The sequence below is a fragment of the Chinchilla lanigera genome, unplaced genomic scaffold (genome assembly GCF_000276665.1).
Source record: "Chinchilla lanigera isolate Chin_1 unplaced genomic scaffold, ChiLan1.0 scaffold00114, whole genome shotgun sequence".
NCBI lineage: Eukaryota > Metazoa > Chordata > Mammalia > Rodentia > Chinchillidae > Chinchilla > Chinchilla lanigera.
In genome coordinates, this window is record NW_004955515.1 from 1,948,428 (window position 1) to 1,973,470 (window position 25,043).

Below are 25,043 nucleotides of genomic sequence, written 5' to 3' on the forward strand. Positions count from 1 at the left end.
CTCTTCCATAAAGACCGTATGTCTAGAAAAATATAGATGTTTTTATAATGATGGCACGCTAACAAATGAGTCTTCCTATAACTAGTACTAAAGCAAATTTTATATGAAAATTTGTATCTTGGTAAAATCTAGAGCTGGCTATAAATATATATTAATTTAACCACACTTGAATTACAATATATGCTGTGGAGACATCAGTTAGATATTTTTAGAAACACATATTCTAATTAGTGTCATATATAATTCCTGAAAAATAAATTTTTATTCTATATATCAGCAGAATTTTGCAGGTATGTGAGACATGAAAGTTAAGGGCAGAAATCTGAGGTGTGCATACTGAGTGAGATAATAAGAATTTAGGAAAAGTGTCAAAGGTGAAGCATACAAGAGCTGAGGGAATGGCAGAACTAGAGGTGGCAGCTTTTAGTGGTGACCCATGACAAAATCAAGGGCCAGCAGCACAGAACTGAGAGGGACACTGAGTGAGCAGCTGGTTGTGAGGACAGAGACTCCTGAGACAGAACACTGGACAGAGAGGTAGAGGCACAGCCAGATTCCACAGGCAGCAGAGGAAACCAAGACAGTAATTGTGACCCTTGGATCAGCAATGATGAAAGGAAGTGTTGCTGCAACCTTCCAGGTTGCCGCATCTGGAAAGAGCAGTGTGGACCTCTGTGACTTCTGACCTCTTAGTCCATGTCTCACCAACATGCAGATGTCCTGAACTCCATGTCCTCCCCCAGGGGCAGGAACAGCCAGTGCCGAGGCCAGGGCCAGAGGAAGTGGAGACAGCTCTACAGTCTGCAGCCCTGGCTGGCGAGGGCCTCACCTCACTGCCAGATCTAGAACAGTCTAACTCTCTTATGAGTAAATAGTGGTGCAAAGGCCCTCCAGAGGCACACAGAGTGTGACAAGTAATGCTGCTGCCACTGACATTGTCCCCCGCCCCAAAAAGGAGAGTGGTATTTTCAGATGATGGGCCTGGGAGAGTAGAAAAGGGAAGTGTACCTACAAACGAATGATTTAGAATCATAAGTGCATTTAGCAAGGACTTTCAACACAAAGTCAATAAATAAACAAATATTGATTGAACAATCACATGTTAACAAAAAGTAAATAGCTTTATAAACCATAATGCACTCAGCAGTAGACCTAATGATGCAAGGCCCTCACAACAAACTATAAAGCATTAGGGTAATGCCTTACTTAAATAGAGTACTATATTACACTCATTGCTACAAAGACTCAAGAATACAGAAAGTCCAGTGCTCCTTCCAACTCATCTACATTCAACAATATCCAAGTTAAAATATCAGCAAGTGATTCTAAATTGTGTATATATGTAAGGTGTCAGGAATAGTCCAGAAAATATTGAAGAAGAATAACAAATTGGCAAAGCTCCCTTCAACTAACAGATATATAATTAATCTGTATTAATTGAGGCAGCATGAAAATTTGCATTAGGAAAACCAAAGGAACAATGGGAAAAGCTGCAAGGTACAGGAGGAGCACACACAGACACACAAAAGGTTTGATTTACTATTAAGATGAAACTCTGAGTCAGTGAAGGAGTAAGTTGCAGCTATTTGAGTCAAACTGCTATCTGCATAGATTTTTTTAAAAAATGACCCATAGCTGGGAGTGGTGGCACACACCTGTAATCCCAGCACTCAGGAGGCTGAGGCAGGAGGATCACTGAGTTTGAGGCCAGCCTCCTGAACTACATGGCGAGGCCAGCCTCCTGAACTACTTGTCTCAAAAAATCAGAACAAAACAAAAATTACCAATAACTCATTGACTGTTAAAAAAAAATCAGCTGTAGTTTGAAGTTGGCTCTAAATATAACATACAAAATAGTATAAGTTCTGCAATATAACATAGCAGAGAATCTTTACAATATTACCATCAAGAAAAGTTTTTTTAAAAAAGTATTATAGAATGGCCAGTAAGCTTAAAGGAAGATCTTGATAAGTTGAATTACCCATAAAAATGAACTCATTCCCTTCCTCAGTTTCAAAGAGGAAAAAGACAGGTCACCAAGTCAGAGACATTTGCAGCACATGACAGCAAAGGAACCAGTACCCAGATGAAATGAAGAACTTCTGCAAATCAATAAAAACACAGCTAAGCAAACATACAGGCAAGAAACGTGAACAGATACATGACAAAAGGGAATTTTCAAATTACCAAAGAACTTTATTAATTTATAAGGGGATAAAAAGGGGAAAAAATGCAAAGACAAAAATGACAAGTATGGGGGGCTGGGGATTTAGCTCAGCGGCACAGCGCCTGCCTGGCAAGTGCAAGGTCATGAATTCGATTCCCGGTACTGGAAAAAAAATGGCAAGTATGCAAAGCAAGGCCTGTGAACGTGTGGTGCCAATCTAGTGTAAGTCAACTTAATCACTTTGGAAAACAAGTGGAATTACCTAGAGAATTTGAAGAGTAATATGCTTTAAAATATAGCACTTCTACTCCTCTTGATTAATACTCTATAAAGTTTGCTGAGTTGCTGTGCAATGTCAGAAACACTATTGGGGTTTTATAAATCCTTACTCATTTATGTCTCCTAAGAATACTGTCGATACTATTCTTACCATTTATGGAGCAGTTACATAGATGGCCTAATGTCACATTGATAGATAGTATCAATAGGAGGGAGTGTCCCACTCTAATCTGTCCACTTTCAGGGGTCAAGCATGAGCTTTATCCTGTCCTCACTGCATGTATGTAGTAATCACAGGGAGCGACCATCTTCCCAGCAGTTCACAAGTGACAGACATTGTCCCTCCCCCAGGTTGTCTCCAGCCATCCTGCTTGAAGCCGTGCAGCTGCACCTACTGGGGCTGTTTCTTGACCTCCAAGTGGAATGAATGGGGAGAGTGAAGAAACTGGTGCCTGTGTAAGAGCCCTTAGATGGTGGGTGACAGGAGCTAGTGGAGGAGTACTCCCATTTCCTTTTATCTGGGTGCATCACTTTACACCTGTCTCTCTGAAGTCCCCAACAAGATTAAGCCCTGTTTACATACTTTCCCCACATCTGTATCACTTCCTGCTTTTCTGCTGACCCACCTGGTATCATCTTCCAAATAAACCACTTGACTGGAATTCTGTTTTCAGTGTGAAGGTGGGAACCTATGTTGACCAGCTTTCCATCACTATAACAAAGTACCTGAGCTAAGGAACTTACAAGGAGAAAAGGTTTATTCTGGCTCAAAGTTTTTGAGGTTCCAGTCCATGATCCATTGATGCCACAGTGTTGGATGTGTGATGCTGCTGCACACTGAGGCAGGAGTATGTGACAGGGTACACTTCCCTGCATCCTGAGCCCCAAAGCAAGCAACATAGACAAGGGGCTGGGGTGCCACCATCCCCTTTGAAAACCCACCCTAAATCACAAAAGACCCTAGACGTAGCTCAACCTTCTGAAGCTTCCACCCCACCACCACTACTCTGGGGGCCAAGCCTTTAAGACGCAGGCCTTTTGGAGATATTGGACATCTAAACCACAACAGAACTCAACCCAAATAAATAACAACTTTACTTAAAGACAGTAAAATTGCCACTTTCAGCATCTGAAACAACGTGCACTATTTAATATTAACAGACACCAGGGACTTGCTATTCATCATACACTGGAGGAATAAGTCATGTATGAATGATTTCCTATAACTTTGATCCAGAAATTTGTCAATATGCTTGAATTTTCTACTATTAAAATATATTGGGCCTGGGATACAGCTCAATGGCACAGGCTCCTGCCTGGCAAATGCAAGGTCCTGAGTTCAATTCTCAGTACCAATAAATAAATTAATAAATATATTATTTTGATGTTAATGAAGTAGTTGTCAGATTTTTAGGAAGTAGCATAGATCTAAAAAACAATTAGAACTTCAACATACAATTCACAAACAAGCAAAGAGTCTTTCTCGATAAAAAGAATGAGACCCAGCACTCTGCCCACTCAGTTTTCATACCTTGAAGGCCTCTCAACTCCAGGACATAAAGTCAGAACACTTCCGTACCCTAGGACTGCATGGCCAAGGAACTGTTTCTGTAAAGATGTAGACCCAAGGCTGGAGAAGAAGCTCAGTGACGGTGTTAGTGTGAGCAACACCCTGAGTTTGAGCCTCAGTGCTGCAAAATAATAATGAGAATAAATTTATTAAAATTTAAAAGTGATCCTGCTGGAAAAATTAGTATCTTCATTTGTTAAAATGTAAAGCACAAAAGGGGAGTGTAGGCCAATGTGCTGGTATTACAACCAGGGTCTTTGTTCTTTTCATCTAAAACCTCTGTAGAATTAACATTATTAAACAATTGCAGAAAAGAAACAAATTCAAATTAAAACAACTGAGATTCCATCTCACCCCAGAAAGAATGTTAGTGGTAGATTTCTTGCTGAAAGAAATGCTGGCAGGGCTGTGGGGAAAAAGGAACCATTGTTGGTGGGAACATAAACTGGAGCAACCACTGTAGAAATCAGAGTGGAGATTCTTCAAAAACCTGGGAGTGGAGGTCCAATTTGACCTAGCTATTCCCCATCTGGGTATTTTTCCAGAAGAATTAAAAACATCATGCCACAATAATATATGTGCACCCATGTTTATAGCAGCACAATTTGTAATAGCTAAATCTTGGAACAATGCAAATGCCTATCCACTGAAGAATGGATAAAAAAATGTGGTATTTTTATACAATGGGGTGTAAATAGGATCCAAAATCTACAATAGATATTGTGAAAGGAAAAGAAACTGCTCAAAAGGAAAGAACAATAGGAATGGCTGAAAGGAGAATAGAAGGGAAAAGAAAAAAAAATCTATATGTATACAAAAGATAGTTATACTACCTATTTCTTTTAGTTCATGGAAAAAAATGGCTTGTGCTTATATTGCTTGATCAATTATACATGCCTATATCTTGCAATCTGAGCACTACTTGGAAGATAACCATATGCAGTGTATTAACTACTATTAATCTCTTATTTTCTTGTTTTGAAATCCTATATCATTGTCTTTATTTTTTCCTTTTTCTTCCCTTTAAAAGGAAAAAGAAAAACAAACAAAGTCTACATGGGGCTAAGACACACAGAGATGATGGTGGTGATGATGATGGTGATGATGACGATGAGACTGGACCCTCCTCTTGGCAGTGTCAGAGCTCATATACACTGCCACAAGAAAGCTAATTTTAACAGAAACAGGGAAAAAAAGACAAGGATGTTTCATTTGTTATTAGGGTGATTGAGCCAAGGTGAAACCAGGATGAGGCAGCCAAGGAGAGTTACACAAGAGAGGATGTCATCCAGTGGTTCCCTTCACAGCAGCCCTGTGACAGACAGGGCTGGCAGGCAGGCAGGAACAGCTAGGGCAAGCTGCGTCACATTCGTGAGCTCCACCAGGAACAACCTGCCCGGTCTGCGCAGTCTGTCTGCACCACCTGAGCACCGGCCCTTGTCACCCCTGCCCTGGTTGTGTCTCGTGAGTGGGCCGTTAAGGAGCACAGCAGAGAACGGAGACAAGCGGGAAGGCTCAGTGCAATAGCCCAGGCAAGAGGCACTGGCTGCTTGGATGTGGTGGTGGTCTGAATGCTACGCAATTCTAAGCCCCAGGACAATGATATTAGAAGACAGAGCCATTGGGAGATACTTAAGTCATGAGGGAAGATCCTTCAGGAATGGAACTCTTGCCCTGACAAAAAGAAGCCTAAGGGGAAATCCATTTTCCTTTACACTGTGAGAAGACAGTGAGAAGATATCTTTTACAAACCAGGAAGTGGGTCCTCACTGGGCACCAGTTCTGCCAGTGCCTTGATCTTGGAATTCCCAGCCTGCAAGTGTGGGAAAGCAATGCCTGTTAGATATAAGCCACCCAGTCTATGTATGTTGTAGCAGCCCACATGGACTAAGACATATGTAAGCAGTCCAAATGCAGAGCAAGTAAAAATGGAGAGAAATAGAAAGAATGGGATATAATCATGGTGATAAGTTGAGGGTGAGGCAGATATAGGGAAGATGGGTGATGTCAGTTTCTGGTTTGGTCCACAAGGTATACCAGAGTGCAGATGGGAAGGCTGGGTTAGGAAAGATAGGGAAGGAGAGAGTAAGAAAATTTGGAAATCAAGAGTTCTATTGATTTCTACTGGGACCAGTGCCCTACGACACACATGTGGAGACATCAGATAAACAGCCAGCAGCAGCTATAGAGGACAAAGGGAAATGCGTTGTCCACCAGAGGGGAAGAAACCAAGATGTGGGGAGAGATAGCTGCTTGACCTAAGACTCAGTGAGAAGTTGAGGACATAGAGTGACTAAAACTCAAATGTACTCAAAACAGAAATGTACTGGGTGCCTGTCAACCTTTGTAGTAAGCAAAGATGAATCCATCAGAACAGAAATAAATGGGGAGACAGAGTGGATACTATTGCAGCTAAGTTGGTGGATCAAGTGATGGAAGTGGAGGGAGTTTTATCTCACTCTTCAGATTCATCATAGGTAAATAAGGCAAAGTCATCAGTCAGGAGAAGCAGGAAGCTGGCAAAGGCAATGTTGGATGACAAAGAGACAGATAGGTGTGGAAAATCATGCTGGAGAACAGCTGACAACACTGGGTTTTGTAGTAATCTAAGAATTTTGAGCTATCTGAGAATCTGAGAATTTAGTTGAAATTCAGCTGGACCACATCAATGTGTTTTTCCCCAACAAGCCCACGTCATTGGATGCTTATTTGAAATAGCTGGACAGTTAACAAACATGATAAAAGGAGAGTGAAGGGAGAGAGTCAAAGGTGCTTCCCGGAGTGGTTTAAGGACAGCAGCAGATTTCTCTGGGTAAGGAGGAGGTGAGTTTACCTGGTCTCCTTGTGTGATACATTCCCAGAATTGTTCTAATGAGCTCAGCCCTTGTGCAGTCCTGCCATCTCCCTCAGGGTGGCGCCCTAACCTCGCTTTCCCATCCATACTAACTATTAAGCAACCATTTGCAGGCCAACTTTGCCCCAATATGGCCTTAAGCTCTGCAGCTCCTTTGAAACTACTCTTCCTGCGCTATCAGGGCCTCCACATTCCCAGAGGCACAGCCTTGCTCCGCCCATCTGCCCTTGCCTCTCTCTGACTCCGCGGATTCTGCACATTGGCTTTGCCCCATGTATGTCTGCTTTGTTGGTCTTCCTTCATTCCTTCATCTCTTTCTCTGACCCTGCTACTTCCTGTAACCTTCTTATTACATTGTTCCAAAGTCTCTTTCCTTCGCACCCTGCGTATTCTCATCTGTGGAACCCTGCCAAGTCAGTCTCTCCCAGGACCTCAACTCCTCAGCACCCACACATATCTTTTGGTTTCATCATCTGGCTGTGCCAGAGTGCCACTGACTCTCACACCCTCCCACTCGCAGTTCTCTGGAGTGTCCTTTCCCCAGTGATGCTGGCCTGAGGCTAGGGTTGCCTTTCCTTTAGAAGTGTAAACCTGAACACTGATTCCATTTTCACAGGTCAAAGTTCTCCCTACTCTTCAATGGCCAAATTAAAATACTGTTGACCATGAGATGAGTTGTCCTTGTGTTCTCTGACCTGCAGTAGCAAGCATTCCTGCACTATCTTAGCACTTCTGCCATACCAGATTGCATCTCTTTGCATATGACTCCTGTCTTACTTTCTCTTGTCACTGGGACAAAATACTCAACACCTGTAGTTTAAAGGAGGCGAGGTTTACCTTGGCTCACAGTTGCAAGAGTCTTGGTCTTTGTGTGGTCAGCTGTCTTTAAATACATGTGGCACAGCAGAGGGGCATAGTGGAGGAGAATAGCTGCTCATGTCAGGGTGACCAGAAAGTAGAAAGACAAGACAAGAACCAAGGTGGGGGATGTACCCTTCCAGGTCAAGCCCTTAGGGGCCCACCTCCCCTGATGGACCCCACACCCTAACAGCAGTCAGTTAGTGCTCCCGTGGTCTGACTTCTTTCCAAAGCCCCATCTATGGGAACATGAGGGTCTTGGGGAACAGCTATACCTCAAGCACAGCAGCTCCTTCTCCATTACTTGTTCTTACTTCAGAAAGAACTCTTCCCAAGTCCAAGCTCATCTATAGTGTATCTTTGAAAGACCTTACTATTTCCAGAAAACTATTACTGAGCAATGAACAAATGTATGCACTCTGTGGGCTGGCAGTCACTGTCACAGATTGGATTCACGCTGGGCCAGCTGCCGGCTACAGAGAAGCTCACTCTGATCAAGGCAGTCAGTGGTCAGTGGTCAGACAGGAGCTCAGTTCAAGATGGGAGAAACATTCCTAATGCAGATCTTTCAAAGTAGGTCAGAGTGAGAGAACTAGATTGTGAGTTGTTATATAATCACAATAAAGGACAAATTTCACAAATAAAGAGGGACAGATTTCTAACATGACAAAAATAGCAACTGATAACAAACATGTCAACTTTGATTTCCTGGGAAATATTGTTCTTTTTATTTGGTGTTTATTGTGTGCTCACAAATACTCACCTGAAAATATTTTTAAAGGGAAATTTTTGGAGTACTCTGAACAATGTAAAAGTGAATACATTCTATTTTTGAATTCCTACACCTGGCTGCAATAGGAAAAAGCTTTCACGTTAATCAGCAGGAATGTTCCAGATTCAAGAAGCAATTCAATTTCTTTTTATATGGACTGCTTTTTATAGCACATGGCTTACTATTTACGTAGGCTATGAGAACAGCCATCAATACCAGGGCCAAGCCACCCCACGGCAGGCAGCAAGGAGCTCCATCTGGAGAAGAGGAAGTCTTAGGGTCCATGTTGTTTATCCACTGGTAGAAGCAATTACCACCAGTTTGAGTTTATCAAACTCAAATCCTTGGTATTTAGAACCCAGGAGGCCTAGTGAGCCCTCTCCTCGTGTGTGTGTGTGTGTGTGTGTGTGTGTGTGTGTGTGTGTGTGTGTGTATTCTAAGTAACTCAGAATAGAGGGACCAATATGCTCTCAGAATGGCACTTTAAACCCCACCTATCATAGAGGGGAAGGTGGAGTGGAAAAGGGTGTAAAACAGAATATGTTATGTTCATGTACCAACTCTCCACAATGAAAGTAATCAATCATTATGAATTGCAAACATGTATCAGTAAAAATAAGCTTTAAAAATCCTACCCCTCACAGAACTAATAGATCACACAAAAAACATGAAGTAAAAATAACATGCACAGTTTCATCAATAAGAAGTACAGTCATTAGGGAGAACAGTATAGATGTCACTCAAAACTTGAAAATGGGATTACTCTACAGTCCAGGTATCCCACTGCTGGGTCTGTGCCTGCTCTTAGTATGTGGTTTGTCTCCCTAGAGTTCACGTGCTTGTAGGGGCAGGGGTCTGTAGACAATAAAATAGAATAGAGACTTCATTAAGTTTTCTAGCTAAACTTGACTAGAAAGTGTTAAAACTTTACTGGAAAAATTTCCCTGGAAGTAATTTTAAGGGTGGAGGTAGGGGAAGAGAAAAACTAGATTAAAAAAAAAAAGACACAGGACAGCACACTTGTCACTGGGGACTCACCAGAGAGACAGACCACAGGCGGAGCACAGCAATAAGCTGCACCCCCTCCAACAGAATACAGGCAAAGCAAGGTGAGGATTGACTCTTTCTGGGGAAAGCTCTTATTCAGTATGTACTCACTCATACCTATGCACCACATATGCATATGTATTCAATCTAGGGTCACTACATTCATCATATAATTATATACTACAGTAGACATCCCACAAGCCCCCTTACTAACTCTAAGCTAACCATGAATCAGGCACCTGCTTACCAATCTGCTGTGTATGTCAAAGATAAGGCCCTGAAAAGCAGGTCAAAGACAAGTAAGCAGGCACAAAGAAGCTACAGGTAGACCACCAAAAGAGATGACGTAGACAGAGGTGCCCAAAAGCCAATTGGGTAATGGCAAGTTCTGGGGAGAGGAGCAGGTCCTCAATCCCCTATAAAAGCAGCCAGGAACACAGAGTTCACAGGTCCTCTATCTTTCCAGAGCTCCCTACTCTGGCTCTTATTAGGGTATCACGCCATCTATCACGCCTTCATCCTACTTTTCAATGAAGACTTTCTTTTTAAGTGTGGCTCCTTTAACCCTTTCCTAGGGCAGAGGTTATAAGTCTCGCTGAGCTGCTTGCCCAGCTGAGCATTGGTGCTCATCATTCCCAGATACAACGTGCTAGAGATATGGGTACCACATGTCTGTGCTGGGGGAAGAACTTTGAGAGACAGGACCTAGTAGGAGGTAATTAGGTGACTGGACGAGTCCTCCCAGGCAAACCATGTACTTCTCCAGATTAGTTTCCATGAGAGTCACTAAGTATTACAAACAAAGCAAGGCCGGCCCCACCCCACTTGCTGGCTTCCCTCTTTCACACCCAGCCAGCCTGAGGCCATCCAGGCTGTGATATAATCAAGGCACCACAGATGCAATGGCCAGTTTTGGACTTGCAACCTCCAAAACTGGGGCTAAGTAAAACTCTTTTCCTAAAAAAGTATGCTGCCTCAGGCGTCTTTTCAGAGCAAGAAAAAATGGACTCAGACACTATCCAAAGGAAATAAAATGAGCATTTGAAGAGCTACCTGTTCTCCCATGTTTCTTGAAGCTCTATTCACAATACCCAAGATATGAATGCCCACCAATGGATGAATGGAAAGAAAATGCGTATATGCACACAATGGAATACTGTTGTTCAACTGCTTAAAAAAGGTAATCCTGCCCTGGTGGCAACATGGATGGATCTAGTTTATTAAGTGAAATAAGCCAGATGCAAAAAGACAAATCTTGCATGATTTCCAAATATGTGGAATCTACAGAAGCTGGTCTCAGAAGTTGAAAGTAGAGAGTGGTTACCAAAGACTGGAGAGGAGAAGGAAGAGGGGAGAGAGGGAAGGATTGGTCCATGAATGAAAAGTTACAATTAAAAAGGAGGGATATAGTTTGACGTTTGAGCAGGGTGATGACAGTTAATAATATTGCAATGAATATTTTAAAGTAGCTAGGGAACAAGACTTTTAATGTTCTTATCACAAAGGAATGGTAAATTTTAGAGGGGAAGGATATGCTAATTATCTTGATTTGGATTGTATAATGTGTACATGTATCAAAAATCACACTGTGGCCCATTAATGTACATACTACATATTGTATATGTTAAAAACAAAATACAAAATAAAAACTGAATCAACAGCATAGGCAGTGATCTGGGGCTGTATTGTGCTACTTTGGTAGTCAGTAGTGAAAACTGGTGAATTTGTTGTTTAGTTACTGTTGCTCTCTACCATGTGGTTAGAATTTCATTTTGCAAATGTGTCTTGAGTATATAGTCTTAGTGTTTTGTGTATAGTCATTCAAGACGTTTTACAGTTTTTCTCTTGTGCACTCCACTCATTGTGTGGAGTAAAAATTTTTGCAGTGTTCAGTCCAGCGGAAGAGGCTTGAAAAACTGAGGTATAGTCAGAAAATGAGGAATTTATGATGAAAACTTTGAAGGAAATGCGTTGGTGATAACACTCAGCACTAGACAATGAATTCAACCATGGCTCTATTCCTCAAGTGAAGTGGCAGAAAAGAGTGTTTCTAGGCACAAAGGTGCAGACATGAGAGAGAGGCACAGACATAGGATGCTTCTGTTTATATAAGTGTTGATGTCACCAAATATGGTGACAAATGTGAGGATAGATAGGAAGCCCCCTGCTAAGCTCTCCAGTAGGCTTATTATGACCATAAAGAGGGGCAAGAGGTCCACTGCTCTCATGGGATGTGCTTAACAACAAATGGATTATGAAGAGGGAAGAATGATAGTCATGCAGTCATATTAAGAATCAGGAAAACACATTTTCCACTTCAGGGCTCAGGAGTAAAAGAGATTGGAGACAAAGATTTGTGTCTGGACCTCACCCCATAGCCCCATGTGGTCAAGTGGGGAGGGATTTTTGGAGGCAGCTGAATCTAGAGTTTGTGATTGGCTCATTGTCTAGTGCTGGGATTGGGGGCATGAGTGCTGCACCCTCCTTAGGTTCAAGAGCTTGTGGGAATGGCTTGTGAGAACAGTTTGGAAATGTTCAAAGATGTTGATTGAAAGAGTAGAGCTAGAGCACTGTAGGCTGTTCTCTTTGGGAGATTCTGGTCAGAGCTTAGAAAACCAGAAAACCAGTAAAGACCAGGTTTGGGAGGTTTCTGCTGGGAAGAAGGACTGTATAGGTTGCTGGACCGCACAGTATGTGTGTTATAGCTTGGCAAAAAGTTTGTCTGCATTTTGCTTGTGTTCAGAGACTTTGAGGCTAAGATTAAGGGTGGCAGACTAATTAAACTGGCAGAAGAATTTCAAGGTAGTCAAATGTTGAGGCTGTGACATGGCTGTTGTTGGGGGCTTTTTAACTAGACCTATGTTGAGAATTAAGAACCAAGAGCCCAGCAGAATGATTTAAAATGCTGTGAGTTTGACCATAAAGGAAGCTCCAGTAAATCTGTGGCCTGCAAAGGTAGAGCAGAGGAGATTACTATCTCTGAGAAGGAACAGGAGAATATAAAAAGTGGCTTGAGGGCATCAAAAGAAGCAACAAATCTCAACCCTTTGCAGCCTCAAAATTGCAAAGATGAAAGACTTTACTTTTTAAAAATTTATTTTAAAAATAAAAGGAGGAAAACATTAACAGACAACTTTTTACAGAATAGCAAAAGAACAGTACAGACACTACAGAGTTACAAAGTGGTAAGAAATTAATAATTCTTGTTATATTACATATTGATATCTTCAAAGTTGTTTCTCATGAGAACAGATGGAGACATGCAATATTGATCAATCAAGGACTCATTGACAGTTTCTTTCGGCAAAGAAAGAGAAGACAGTAGGACAACTATGTTAACTATCCTGTATATACATACATACAAAATTTCTCCTTCTTTCCCTTCTCTTTTCCCACATCCCAGTTGCCCTTTACCCTTGAGAGTTTTCCTACCATTTCACAATGTCTATCATACCTCCTAATTTAAATTAACTCTTTCAGGTTTTACACTAGTGAAACAATGCAGTGCTTGCACATGCAGTATTACAGGTCCTAAGACAGAACAGCTTCAAACTATCCCTCAAATTAGACAGAGAAATAAAACATTTTCACGATAAAGACTTTACTTTTTAAAGAAAGCCCCAGAGCACCAGGTTCCAGAAGGGCAGCAGCATAGAGCATTTGTTCCTCAGAATTGGATTCAGAGTGCTCAGAAAACCAGCCACTTGACCCATACAGCCAAGAGAGAGGGAAGCCTGGCTTCTGCTCCAGCTGGATACAAACCTTGGCATCATCCAAGGGGTGCTGGTTTAAGGTGCATGCAGAATGCAAGAGTTGTGGGGTTAAGAAGTGTTCTACTTCAATTTCAGAAGTCCTGGGAGACCAGGCAGTATACCCCTGAGAGGGCAGTATGCAAAGCTGTGAGTGTGAAGCCAAAGGTACAGTAGAGACCCCAGCAGTTTGGAAAAGCCATTAACATGGATCTTCTGAGGAAACCTGCAAGAAGCAAAGCCAGCTCAAGAGAGAAGCTGTAGGAGCTACAACCACCAGAAGTGCTGTAGGGGTGGAGCCACCCAAGCCCATTGGAGTTCACATCTTGCCACAGATTGCCTCAGATGCTACATATGGAACTGTAGGACTTAATGTTTGCCTTGTTGGATTTTGGATGTGCTTTGGTCCCAATCTTTTGTATCACCATGTTTGTAATTTTTGGAATGGAAATGTTTATTTTGTGTCATTGAATGTTGGAAGCGTTTAATTTTTAATTTGTACAGGGGCACACAGCTGAGAGTTTGCCATGTACATCTTGGAGGAGACTTGGGCCTTGAACTTTCAGCAATGCTGGAACTGTTAGAGAAGGCAACTCTTAGAGAAGACTAAATACATTCTGCATAAAGGGATGTGGATGAGCCTTTGGGGTGCCAAGGGTATAAGGTTATGGTTTGTGTCTGGATGCCCCTAAAGCCTCATGTGGTAAAGGGAGGTGGGCTTTGCAGAGGCAGCTGAGCCTACAGTTTGTGATTGGTTCATTGTCTAGAGCTGGGATTAGAGGTATGAGTGTTATACTTACCCTACAGCGGGTAACCTACATACAATATAAGAGAGGCAAAGAGGCTTTCTCTTCCATTTTGCCCTTGTTGCTTTTGCTGTCTTTTACTACCATGAACTGTTGTCCCTCTGCCATACCACCTTGCCTTGGAGTCAGTTGATTTTGGACTGAAACCTCCTCAAACTGAGCTAAATAAACCCTTTTCCCCTTAAATTTGGGCATCAAGTATTTTTTCTCAGCAATGAAAAAAGTAATAAGACATTTGGCAAAAGTTAAAGGAAGAAAAAGTTGTCACAACATGAAAGTTAATGTCTGTCTCAGTCCATTTTTTTTGCTGGTATCAAATGCAGGATATTAAAATAGCTAGCGCTGGGTACTTTTAAACAAAGGGGTTTAATTAGCTTATAGTTGTGGAGGATGAATGTCCCAGGTCATATGGCTCTTTTTGTTCAGCCTCTGGCCCTTCAGCTCATAGCAAGTGGTATCATGGTAGGGGTACAGGCCAGAGGAAGAGACCTATCATATCATATGGTGAGAAAAGAAGCAAGGGCTCAAAAGGCTTGTTCTTTTCATGACAATCTGCTCTCACAGAAACTAAGTGGAGTCCTACAAGAACTATATCAATTCTCTCAGAGTGAAGTTCCCAGTGACCTAACCCTTCCCATCAAGTCCCACCTCCTGAAGGTCTCATAACTCCCAGTATTGCCACACTGATCACCAAGATTCCAACATAAGAGACTTCAGAGGACACATTCAAGTTATATCCAAACCATTACAATACACATGAACATGGTCATGGCATCATTTCTATGGGGTATAGTTGGAAGTGTTCAGGGAAATAGCAAGGCCTTCCCTACCACAATGCTGGACCAAAGGTGATGCCTGAGTTGTCTCAGGCCACAGATTATCATAAAAATCAGCACTACTAATATGTTGCAAGTATGTGGATCAGGAGTTCTGATCATGGATTCTTTTTAGAAATCAAGTGGTATTGAGGGCAGTATTATGACCAGAGTCAGAACTTGAATGAACAAAATTGAGAGAAAAGCCCACAGTGGAGAGACAGGGGTGTGCAATGCCTTTAAATTGAATCCTCAGTTAAAAGAGACTGAGTTGGTCTTGAGGTCTACAGGGGCTCCAGCCCAGCTGAGCCAGTAACTAAACAGCTGCTTATGACCCTAACCATGCATTGGCTTAAAGAATTCCCTGTGGTCCGGAGCATCCTGTACAATGTGTATTTCCTAGAGTCTGGTTCAGTGTTAAAAGCTAGGTCAATCGTTGTGATTTGTGATAGGTCAGTCTTCCCTTCTACTGGGAGACATGACTCACCTGAGGTCTTCAGTCTTCAACTCTCCTTCATAGTGCATCCCTAAAGCTATGAACCATGCTCAGCCCCAGGGAATCATCCATGCTTCATTTGCACACATTTAAGTCATAACCCCTGCCGGTCATTGCTGGGAACTGATGGATGGTTAAGAGAAATGGAAACCCCCAAGATAGCCTTGGCTAAGTCAGCTAATTTGCTTTTACTAAACTCAAAGCCAGCAAATGACCAATTCATGAAATGAATGAGACAGTAGATTTGGCCGTATTTCCAACTTCCAAACTCTGAGAAACACCTTTGTGAAGTCATTGTTATTTTAATTTTCATTTCTTGAATGACTAATGATTTTGAACATTTTCTCATGTATTTATTTGTCATTTGTATTTCTTTATCTGAGAAGTGTGTATTCATCTCAGATGCCCATTTTTGCATTGGGTCTTTGAATTTGGATGAGCTGATGTTTTTTAATTCTTTATATGTTCTAGATAGAAGTCCTTTGTCAGAGGGATAGTCAGCTAAAATTTTTTCCCTAATTTGTGGGTTTTCTTTTCACTCTGCTGATTTCTTTACATTTGCAAAAACTTTTCAGTAAGATGAGATTTCAGTTGTTGACTCTTTGAAGTATTTCCCATGCAGTTTCGTTTTTGTTCATGAACTCTCTGCCTAGCCCCATGTCTTCAAGATTTTACCTGCTTTCTCTTCCAGTAGATTTAGTTTTCATGTTTTATGTTTAAACATGTTTTCATGTTTCATGTTTTAATATTGAAATCTGTGATCCGATCCATTTTGACTTGTGTTTGGTGCATGGTGATAGACATAGGTCTATTTTCAGTATTTGGCATGTTGTGAGTCAGTTTTTCCAGCACCATTTATTAAAGAACCTATCTTTCTTCCAGTGAACTTGTTTGGCCCTTTTGTCAAAGATAAGGTGGCTAAGTGTGTTCGTGGTTGTGGCTGTTTCTTCCAGTCTTTCCCATTGATCCTCTGGTCTGGTTTTTAGCCAGTACCATGTTGATTTTATTACAGTAGCTTTGCAATATAATTTCAGGTCAGGGATTGTGATGCCACCTCACTTGTCTTTGTTGCCCAGGATTGCTTTTGCTATTCTGGGTCTCTTCTGGTTCCAGATGAATTTTAAGGATGTTCTCCCTAGATCTGTGAGGTATGCTAATGGTATTTTAATTGGAATTGCATTGAATCTGTACAACAATTTTGTAGTATGGCCATTTTCACAATGTTAGTTCTTCCTGTCCATGAGCAAGGAATATCTTTCCATTTACTGAAATCCTCTTCGATCTCTTTTTCAGTTTTCATTGCATAGATCTTTTACTTCTTTTGTTAGATTGTTTCCTAAATATTTCATATTTTTGGATGCTATGGTTAAAGGTATGTTTTCCTTAATTTCTCTTTCAGTGGGTTTGTTGTTTGTGTATAGGAATGTTATTGATTTTTGAGTGTTGGTTTTGTATTGAGCTACACTACTGAATTTGTTTATTAGTTCTATGAGTCTTATAGTGGAGTTTTTAGGATCTTCCCTGTAGAGTATCATGTCATCTGCAAATAATGATAATTTCACTTCTTCCTTTCCTATCCTTATTCTTTTTGTTTCTCTCTTTTGTCTAGTTGCTCTGGCTAATGCTTCCAGAACTGTGTTGAATAGGAGTGGTGACAGTGGACATCCTTGTCTTGTTCCTGATTTTAAAGTGAAAGCTTTCAACTTTTGTCCATTTAGTGTGATGTTGGCTCTTGGTTTGTCATAGATGGCTTTGATCAGATTGAGGTAAAGCCCATCTATTCCTATTTTCTGTAAGGTTTTATCTTGAATGAGTTTTGGACTTTCTCAAAAGCTTTTCTGCATCTACTGAGATAATCATGTCATTTTTGTCTTTGGTTCTATTATTACATTAATTGATTTCTATATATTGAACCATGCCTCCATTCCTGGGATGAATCCCACTTAGTCGTGGTGTATGATTTTTTTGATGATTTGCTGCATTTTATTTGCTAGTGTTTTATTTAGTATCTTTGCATGTATATTCATTAGGGAGATTGGTCTGTAGTTCTTTCTTGGTAGGATCTTTCTCTGGCTTTGGTATCAGGGTAACATTTGCCTCCAGAAATGGGTTAGGGAGAATTGCTTCCTTTTCAATTTCATTGAAGAGTTTGAGGAGTATTGGCATTAAATCTCTGAATTTCTTGTAGAATTCCACTGTGAATCCATCAGGTGCTGGACTTTTCTTTGTTGGTAAGTTTTTGATCATGTTTTCAATCTCATTATTGATATTGAGTTGTTCAGGATTTTTATATCTTTTTGATTCAACTTTGGTAATTCATACATATCTAGGAATCTGTCCATTTCTTCTGAGTTTCCTATCTTATGGGAGTAAAGGTTTTCAAAGTAGGTACTGATGATTTTTTGAATTTCTATAGGCTCTGTAGTAATTTTAGCCCTTTTATTCCTATTGCAAGAATTAGAGTTTTTCTTTCCTTTTTTTGATAAGGTGGGTTAGAGGTTTATCAGTTTTATTTTTTCTTTCAAAGAACCAATTTTTTCATTCATTAATTTTTGTAGTGTTTTCTTCATCTCATTTGCATTAATTTCTGACCTGATTATTTATTTATTTATTTATTTATTTATTTATTTATTTATTTATTTAGCTGTACCAGGGATCAAACTCATGACCTTGCACTTGCCAGGCAGGCGCTTATGCCACTGAGCTATATCCCCAGCTCTCTGACATGATCTTGATAATTTCCTCCCTTCTTTGGGCTTTGGACTTGACTAGTTCTTCTTTCTCTAAAAGTTTGAGGTGCAGCATTAGGCCATTTATCTGTTCTCTTTCTGTTTTCCTGATGAGTGAGTTCACCACTATACATTTCCCTCTGACTACTGCTTTCCATGAATCTCACAGATTCTGGTAAGTTGTATTTATAATTTTGTTTGTTTGTAGGTATTGTTTAACTTCTTCTGTGACCCATTGGTTGTTCAGGAGGTTGTTATTTAATTTCCACGTGTTTGTGAAGTTTTTGTGGTTCCTTTTGTCATTAGTTTCCAATTTCATTGTACTATGGTCAGGTAATATGCATGGAATAATTTCAATTATTTTGCATTTAGTTAAGCATCCTTTATGGGCTAGAATGTGGTCTATTTTCAAGAATGTTGCATGTGCAGCTGAGAAGAATGTTTATCTTGATGTTGTAGGATGGAACACTCTGTAAACCTCCCATAAGTCCATTTGTTTGCACATTTTGTTCAGATCTGTTGTTTCTTTACTGATTTTTTGTCTAGTTTACCTATCTCTTTGTGTCAATGGGGTGTTTATTTCCCCTATTACAATAGTGTTATTAGTTATTTGGTTTTTCATGTCTATTAAGTTTTCTCTTAGATATTTGGGTGTTCCCATATTTGATATATACATCTTTATGACTGTTATCTCTTCCTCTTGCTTCCCCTATCATGTATGTAATGACCTTCTTTGTCTCTTTTGATTGTTCTTGATTTGAAGTTCACATTTTATGCAAACAGAATAGCTACCCCTGCTTTTTTCTGTGTTCCGGTTGCATGGAGAATTGTTTTCCATCCTTTGATTTTCAGTCTATGAATTTATTTTTGAGTAAAATATATTTCCTGTATACATCATATTGTTGGATTTTGTTTCTTGATTCACTCCGCTAGTCTGTTGCTTTTGATTGGTGAATTGAGGCCATTTACATTAATGGTTACAACTGATATGTGTTGGTTCATCTTTGTCATGTTGTTTATTGCTGTTGGTTTCCTACTTTTTCTCTCTGTTTAATTGCTTGTTCTGCTTGAAGGTTCCTTTCTATTGCCATTCTTGAAATTGTGGTCATTTTCATCTCTGTCTAGCATATCTTTTTGCAATCTTTGTAGGGTTGGTCATGAAGTTCTTCAGTTCTTTTTTAAGGAAATATTGTACTTCTCCATTAAATTTGAAGGATAGTTTTGTAGGATACATCAATCTGGGTTGGAAGCTGTTTTGTCTCAGGACCTGGAATACTTCACTCCAAACTCTTCCTGACTGGATGGTTTGTGTTGAGAAATCTGCTATGATTCTGATCAGCTTTCCTTTATAGGTAATCTGTTTCTTTTCTCTAACAGCTTTTAATGTTCTGTTCTTTTGCTGTATATCTGGAATCTTGATTATTACATGTCTGGGTGTAGTTTTATTTTGGTTGTGACTACTTGGAGTTCTATATGCCTCCCTTACTGTATGTCACATTCTTTTTACATGCTTGGGAAATTTTCTGCTATTACTTCTACAAATAATCTTTTTATGTCATTTGTGTTGCCTCCTGCTGTTTCATTGACACCCATTAGTCTTACATTATTTTTCTTTGCCTCACCTTGCAACTGTTGAGCTGATTTTTCCTGGTTCTTTGTTAATTTTAAGAGATCCTTTCACAATGGTTGGCTGCAATGCTGTCTTCAATATCTGAAATTCTATCTTCAGCTTCATTCAAGCAGTTGTACCAGCTTTTGATGGAAGTTTTGATTTCCTGGATATCTCTTTGAATGTGTTTCATGCATTCTAGTTCTTTCCTGTATTGTTCATTTAACATTCTACCAGTTTCCTATGCTCATCTATTTTTTATATATGTCTTCTTTAGATGGGCTGAGCAATTCTTTCATTATTGTTGTCATTTCATTTTTTACCTGAGAGATTATTTCTGAGCTGATGTCTTCTATGGCCTGATGGAGTTGTTACTTTACTTCTATTGCAATCATTTCAGTGATTTCAGGTGTGTAATCACCAAGTTCTCCTATATCAATGTTTGCTGGACTTGTTCTGAGTGGGGTGGAGTTCTGAGATTGCATTTTTGTCCTTTGTCCTGTCATTTTTGATGCTGGAGGCAAAGTGCCCAGTCTCAACCTTCCCTGGCAGCTCACCAAAGGTTGCTAGCATCCCTAGTTTTTCTGGTGGTCACTCTTGCCCCTCAGTGGCCCCAAAGATGGGCTGCTCAGTCTGGAGTCACCAGGCAGTTTGTGGAGTGTACTCAGTTCTCCCAGGTCTCAGATGTCAACTACAATGGAAGCTGATCACAGACCACCTGGTCTAGTGTCCCCAGGCAGCTCAGTACATGCACTATGCCCAGACACAGACTGCAGTGGAGGCAGGATCATGGGCCCCTGGTCTACTTTCCTCAGGAAGTTAATGGGGTCTACCTGGCTGTCTCAGTGCTTAGTCATGAACTGTAATGGCCACAGATAGTGGACCTTCTGGTCCAGTGTCCCCAGGTAGCTCAGGGAGTGCACAGGACCCAGACATGAATCACAGAGTCAGCAGTTCATGGGTTATCTGGGTCAGTGTCCCTAGAAATCTCAGGGAATGTGGAGGGCCCAGACACAGGCTTCACTCTACTAGATTTATCTTTCTTACAATTGACTTCTCTATTCAAATTACATGTCAACTTTGCTGCTCTTTGGTCATCCACAAATATCTTATAATCTTTATGGGTTTTTTTAATGCTACCACTGGATTTAGGAAGGTGTCACCTATTTGGTGGACATGTTAGTAATTATCTTGCCAATTTCATGATGTGTTAAAATTTCTCTCTACACTGTCAAAATCCCTTACATCATTTGCCATCAGCTGCAATGCATGTTATACAATGCATATGTGTACAGAAGTTTCTCTCTTTCTTTCTCTTTGTTTCTTCTTTTTTATTATCATATGTTTCTCCTCCTCCTCTTTCTACTTTTCTTCTTCATCCTCCTTCTTCCACATACACATGCATTCAAATATCATGTCTCCAGAGTAACACAAGAAATAGGTATATTGTTCATGGTTGTTATGGCTTGTATCTGGATGTCACCCAAAGCCTCATACAGTTATAGGTGGAGCTTTTTGGAGGTGGCTGGTTCTGGGGTGTGTATTGCTGGGATTAAAGATGCAATACTGAGATTGATTCATGGTATGACACTAGCATTAAGGGTGAGTGCTACCTGCCCTAGGGCTGAATAGCCTGAAAATATGAGGGGCTACATTTGTTATTGCTTGCTGATCATCACTTATCCCTTGCTGATTTTGTTGCTTTCTGCCCACCGTGATCTGTTTCTCCTCTGCAATGTTCCTCTGTCATGCCATCCTACCTTGGAGTCAGCTGGCTTTGAATGAAACCTCTACAAATTATGAGCTAAACAAATCTTTACGCTAAGTTTGAGTGTCAGGTATTTTGTCTCAACAATGAGAAAAAAGTAACTAACAGTGATAAATAGTTATACCAGAAACCAAGCAAGTCTCTTTTTATACCAAGAAACACAGGGAACAAGTGGGATAGTGTCATAAAAAGACCTTTTGCTCTCTGGACATGTCAGGGTCTAGGTAAGAAAGAGAAGACATCTTCAAGGAGTAATTAAAGAAAATTTGATAAGGTACTTTCAATAATGTATGCATGGGGTTTGGGGAAAATGGTGCTAGCAGCCAGAGCATGAAGGGGCAACAGAAGGGAGTTGTGACCATCAGCAAAGAGAAGCCTTCCTTAAGGGGCTTGTGGCCTTCAGGAGTAGCAATGGCCAAACTGATCTGACCCAGCAGGAGGAACTAGGCTCCAGATATCAGGTTCTTCAGAGTAACTTCTGCTGGCTACTTGACTAAGATCCAGCAGACAAGAAAGGCTCTACTACAGAAAGAAAGAGAGAGAGAGACAGAGAGAGAGAGAGAGAGAAACAACTACAGAGGTGGGTGTTGTCCAGTTGTTTTCTGTGTTCACGGTTGATACTCTATAAAATTAATTGGTTACTTGCTATATCACTCTGTTATGGATCCAAAAAAGTCATTCTAGACTGGGGCATTCTCTTGAAATTAACACTAAAGATAATTTTCACCAATAGAAGCAAGTTTGGAAAAGAGAATCCCTGTCTTTCTCTGCGATACTCAGGAGCTCAGATCTATGAGCAGTAATAACAAGAGGAAACTCCTAATAGCACCTGAGCACATAGCTCCTTGGCTAACCATCTGGGATTGCCAAAGTCAGGACAGAAATGGAGATTTCTAGTAGTACCCCTGCCCCATTGCAGGCTGGATGACGTTGCACAAAACACCTGTCAGGCTGCTCAGTGGAACACTGTTAGAGGCATGATTATTGAGAGCCAGCTTCACCCAGTGTAGGAGGCAGTCTGCCTGGGATGGTGAAGAGGAGTTTAGGTGATGGGCTGGGTGAAGGAGTGTAAGCAATGAGACTATGGAAAATAAGACTGAGAAAGGAGAGGAATGAGAATTATTATGAAAAGACTAGTCTAAGTAGATTGGGCTATTATCTGCCAAACTAGGGACTAAAGAAAAAGGAGAGTAAATAAATAAAAAGACTAAATAAGTTTTGGGCTTAGGATTCTATGTTAAAACCAAGGGGTTATGTCTAATAAGTAACCTAAGCACAGGAAATAATAGTAAATAAAACGTGTCCCATGACCACTGAAGTCCTGGATATGTACAAAATCATAGCATCTGAAGTGAGCAGGAAGAAAGCCCAGGCATTCCTACTGGCACCTCTGTGGCCAAACACAGTGCTCTGTAATCTCTCTTGGCTGGAAAAAAAAAAAAACACACACACACACACACACATTAACCAGGGAAACAGCCACATTGAGAATCACACCCTCCACCCTCACTCCACCCGACAGTAATGCTTGTCATGTTTGTTGGGAATGAAGCTATTTTTACTTCAGGAGAAACACAGGCCTGAAAAACAAGACTTTTCAAATTTGTTTTCCAGGAGACCCATGCTACATGGGTAATCAACAGTTGTGTTTTGCTTGCTTCCATTTCCTACAAATACAGGTCCCAGTGCAGGGACAATATTTCCTGAGTCAATCCAGATGGAGCAGGTGCACTCATTGGATGAGTCATGATTAGCTGCCAGCACTGTGGCTCTGACTTGGCGGATCATAATGAAATTAAAGCCAGCTTGGAAGAAGGGCAGATTTCTGGGATCTCAGTGATATAGAATTCAGGGTTCTGGTAGGTTTGACTCTTATACTAAAAGCATAGTACCATGCAGAGTTCTGAGAATTTCTACATTAACAGATGGTTATTTGACCAAACCTACGACCTTTCTTATTTCCTTTTCAATTTATAAGGCAGTAGTGCATTCACACTGATAGGCTATTCATGCTTGTATTCCCACTGAAAATACCCACTTTATTAATAGCATAAGTAATTTTGTCCAAGGAAGACCTTTAATTAAAAAAGCAGCATGTTAAATATATCACCATCAAAACTCTTTCACTTCCTTCAAAATAAATATAGTCAATTTAATTACTAAAGTGATAAAAACACATAGAATAGGTTGTACTTAAAAGCCTCTGCCTTAGCAATGTAAAGAAGCCTTAAGATGTCTTTAGAGATAGCATCAGTTTCTGGAACTAAGGTCAAGAAATGAGGATCTAACCTATGTTGAACCATCTTACAATTATCAAGGAATGTTCAGACATGATACTGAGACAGTTAAGCCAGTGGTGCTACAGTGCCAGGCTTAGAAATAGAAAGGAATTTGCAGACGTTTTCCAAATGTCCACTAATGAGGACAGACTCACACAACAGGAAAGCAGGGTGTTCATCCTGATATAGGACATGGATGTAAATCACTGCTATATTCAGCAATTGAACAGCTTCACTATTATTACACTGATGGAAGTGCTGAACAGAAAGAGGGAAGTTCTCTCCTCAGCTACTATGAGGGTAACGGTGAACTCAAAACAGAGGCACAGCTCAGCCAAGAGCTGTGCTGGGGGGAACAATGAGTCACATCTCTGGGAAGTACAAATGTGGAACTATATTTGAAGAGGCGCAGAGACCCTACCTGCTCTCGATTCCCTCCTCCTCCACTCAACATGACTCCACCCCCATCCTCTCCCCTGGCTTTCCTATGGGATCTGGCACAGGCACACGACAGGGTTGAAGCTGTAGCAGCTGCACCCTGTGGGGCCCCCTCGATGAGTAAGAAGCTGCACTGCTGTGTCAAGTATACCAACCTCTCCTTCCCAGAAACAGCCCAGCTGACAGCACCTTCCGGGCCTCCTGTAAGAAGCCACCCAAGGCCCAGGCAGAGGCCAACAGCCTCCTGGAGCTAAGATGACAAATGATTTGCCTCGACCACAGGTTCCTGTTATGAGACTTAGTCACCTCAGTGAGCTAAGGATGCAGAAAAGGATATAATTCTTCCCATTTATCTCCAATCCCCACTGTATGCCAGGGGCTTTTATTTGTTCACTTTGGAGAAATTTCCTGGAAAAATGGAGCTTAGCAAAGCCCCTAAAAATTGTGGAAGATGTTAATATTTTAATTATAGAGAGCTCTTCTCAGTTCTCATCATAGTCCAGGAGGTTTATATTTTTAAGCCCATGGAAAAGTATTGGAATCACATCGAGTTAATTCCAGTCTACCATTCCCAGTGCAACCTACGGCATAAATTAAGACACAATAATGTATCCAAAATGGTGGGGAAATCAAGGGGGTCCTGAGTCCAACTAGGATGGTGGCTAACCAGAACAACCTCGATCCAGGACCATACCTGAATTTTATTGATTTGTGAAGAAAGGAGTGACTTGAGGATGAGTGACTGCGAATGGCAGGAAATACATATATTCTGTGAGCTGGGCTGGGTAGGAGGCCTGAAATCACCTC

At 40.8% G+C, this 25,043-nt stretch overlaps 1 long non-coding RNA gene across 1 annotated transcript in view; it reads right to left on the reverse strand.

Annotated features, from left to right (window-relative positions):
• The window catches only part of LOC102014816, a 92,789-nt gene that overhangs the window by 63,187 nt on the left and 4,559 nt on the right, over positions 1–25,043 (reverse strand). Inside the window, exon 3 of the long non-coding RNA XR_264520.2 lies at positions 3,978–4,137. This is a non-coding gene — a long non-coding RNA (uncharacterized LOC102014816). The remainder of the gene's footprint in view (positions 1–3,977; positions 4,138–25,043) is intronic.